The 2392-nt window shown below is 50.6% G+C and overlaps 1 pseudogene; it reads left to right on the top strand.

The window, feature by feature from the left end:
• Positions 1–597: 597 nt before the first annotated feature.
• LOC140508894 (calpain small subunit 1 pseudogene) lies at positions 598–1402 on the top strand (annotated as a pseudogene).
• Positions 1403–2392: the final 990 nt, after the last annotated feature.

Genomic DNA, 2392 nt, shown 5'->3' with positions numbered 1-2392 from the left:
AGGCACCCAGACTTGGGGTTCTGACAAAGGTCTTTTCCATCTGTTATCTCACATGTTCTTCATGAAGACCCTACAAGAGAAAGAGGGCATTTGCTATTATTACCCACTTTACTGAGAAACAAATTGAGACCTAGAGAGTAAAAGAGAGTAAAAGGGACTTGCCCAAGCCTCACACAGGGAGGATGGCCAGGCCAAGCTGGGCGTAGGGTCTGGGTCTCCTAGGCCAGAGCAGTTTCCTACTAACTGAGGAGGTGTTGCCTCTGCAAGTGTTCATTCAGACCCCACAGAAATGACAGGTAGCCAAGCACAGTGACAAGAGAGCTGGAATGAGGGGCCAGGATGCCTGGGGATGGTGAGTCCTCACTCCTAAGCTAGACAGCTTTAGGACCCTGTAGGCCAGTCTGTGCCTTCTCAGACCCTGGCCTTCCTCATCTAAAAAGTTCATAATAATACTTGATCTACCTATCTCCTGGGCAATTGTAAGAAAAGCATATTATAAAACTATAAAGAGACTGGACCCGAGTGAAGTAGAGCGAGGAGGGTAGGAGGCCAGGATGCGGCTGGGGAAACTGAGGCTGAGACCAGGGTCCTGAAGACATGTTCCTGGTTAATCTAGGGGGGCTGCTCAGCGGAGGCAGCAGCGGTGCTGGAGGCATCGGCAATGTCATCAGGCTCAGTGGAGGTGGTGGTAGAGGAGCTGGGGGTGCCATGGGGTTCCTAGGCGATGTCACCAGCACCATCAGTGAAGCTGCAGCCAATTATAACCCAGAGCCCCCACCCCCTCGATCCCACTTCTCTAACATTGAGGCCAATGAGAGCGAGGAGGTCTGGTGGTTCAGAAGGCTGTTTGCCCAGCTAGCAGGAGATGACATGGAAGTCAGTGCCTGTGAACTGGTGAACGCCTTGAACAAGGTGGTGACTGGACATCCTGACCTTAAGACTGATGGCTTTGGCATCAACACCTGTCGGAGCATGGTGGCCATCATGGATAGTGATACCAGTGGCAAACTTGGCTTTAAGGAGTTTAAGTACCTTTGGAACAACATAAAGAAATGGCAGGCCATCTACAAACAGTATGACCTAGACCACCCAGGGACCATTGGCAGCAGTGAGCTCTCAGGAGCCTTTTTAGCTGTAGGCTTCCAGCTCAGCTCAGAGCTGTACCAGATGATCATTCAGCGGTACTCAGATGAGGATGGAAACATGGATTTTGACAACTTCATCAGCTGTCTTGTGTGCCTGGACGCCATGTTCCGTGCCTTCAAGGCACGTTCTGGACAAGGATGACAGTGATCAGATCCAAGTGAATATCCAAGAGTGGCTGCAGCTGACCATGTACTCCTGAGGCCCATGTGTCTGTCCACCTGACTGGTCATCAGCCCCCACCACTACCCAGGACAGAGATTGCCAGGAAGCTGCCCTCCCCCTCCCTTACACTTCTGTCATTCTCAGCCTGATGAAGGAACCCTCTGGCACAGACACTACCAGATGCTGACGCATTGTCCCAGAGGTGCCCCTCCTACCCTGACTGTACCAATATGACCACCACCAAGTAGCCCCTGCTTCCTGTTCATCCTCACCCCCAGCTCTGGAATGTGCCAACCAACCACACACTTCTGCCCCTCCAAGCACAGCTGCAAATGGCACATGCTCTAACATGCAAGTCACATGCATCAGTTCCCCTGCAAACATGTCACACGCTCTAACATGTCAGCCACATGCTTCCTGGCTTCCTTAGAAATACTTACCGCATTAATGTGCTGTCCCCCCCAGCTCCTCTGTAAACATGCTGTAATATGCTTACCATGGCCCCTGAACCCCTACACATTACATGCTTTAACATGCCAGCCAGGTGCCATCACACGCTGCCCCCACGGGGCTCATCTGGTATCTAGTGCCTTCTCTCACTCCCCATGTGCTTCAGGCTCCGTCCCCTCCTCTCTGGGTGGGCCTGGGAGCAGGGGCAGGGCTTCAGGGCTGCCCCAAAGCCCAAAATAAACAGTGGTCACAAGAAAAAAAGCTATAGTTACAGAAATGGGAGTTATCATAAGTATGGCGGGGTGAAATGGGCTGGAATTGGACAGAGAAATGATGGGAAACCTTTCTTCAACTGGATTAGGGGACTGTTGGAATCAGTTATCATCTCCTGGGAGAGGCAAGACCTATGGAGGCCCACAATGCTGAAGGTGAAAAGGATTTTAGAGATTAACTAAATTAATTAATTAAATTAATTAGTCCAGCTCACTCATTTTATAGAAGGGTAAACTGAGGTTCTGAGAGGTGAGATAACTTTCCAAAAGCACACACAGCAGTCTCGATCTGGGGCTTGATCCTTGGTCTATTGACACTCAGTTCTGTGGGGCCTCCAGTAAAACATAATGCATCTTAATGT

Source organism: Notamacropus eugenii, chromosome 5 (genome assembly GCF_028372415.1).
Source record: "Notamacropus eugenii isolate mMacEug1 chromosome 5, mMacEug1.pri_v2, whole genome shotgun sequence".
Taxonomy (NCBI): Eukaryota; Metazoa; Chordata; class Mammalia; order Diprotodontia; family Macropodidae; genus Notamacropus; species Notamacropus eugenii.
This window is presented reverse-complemented; position numbering and strand designations above follow the sequence as displayed.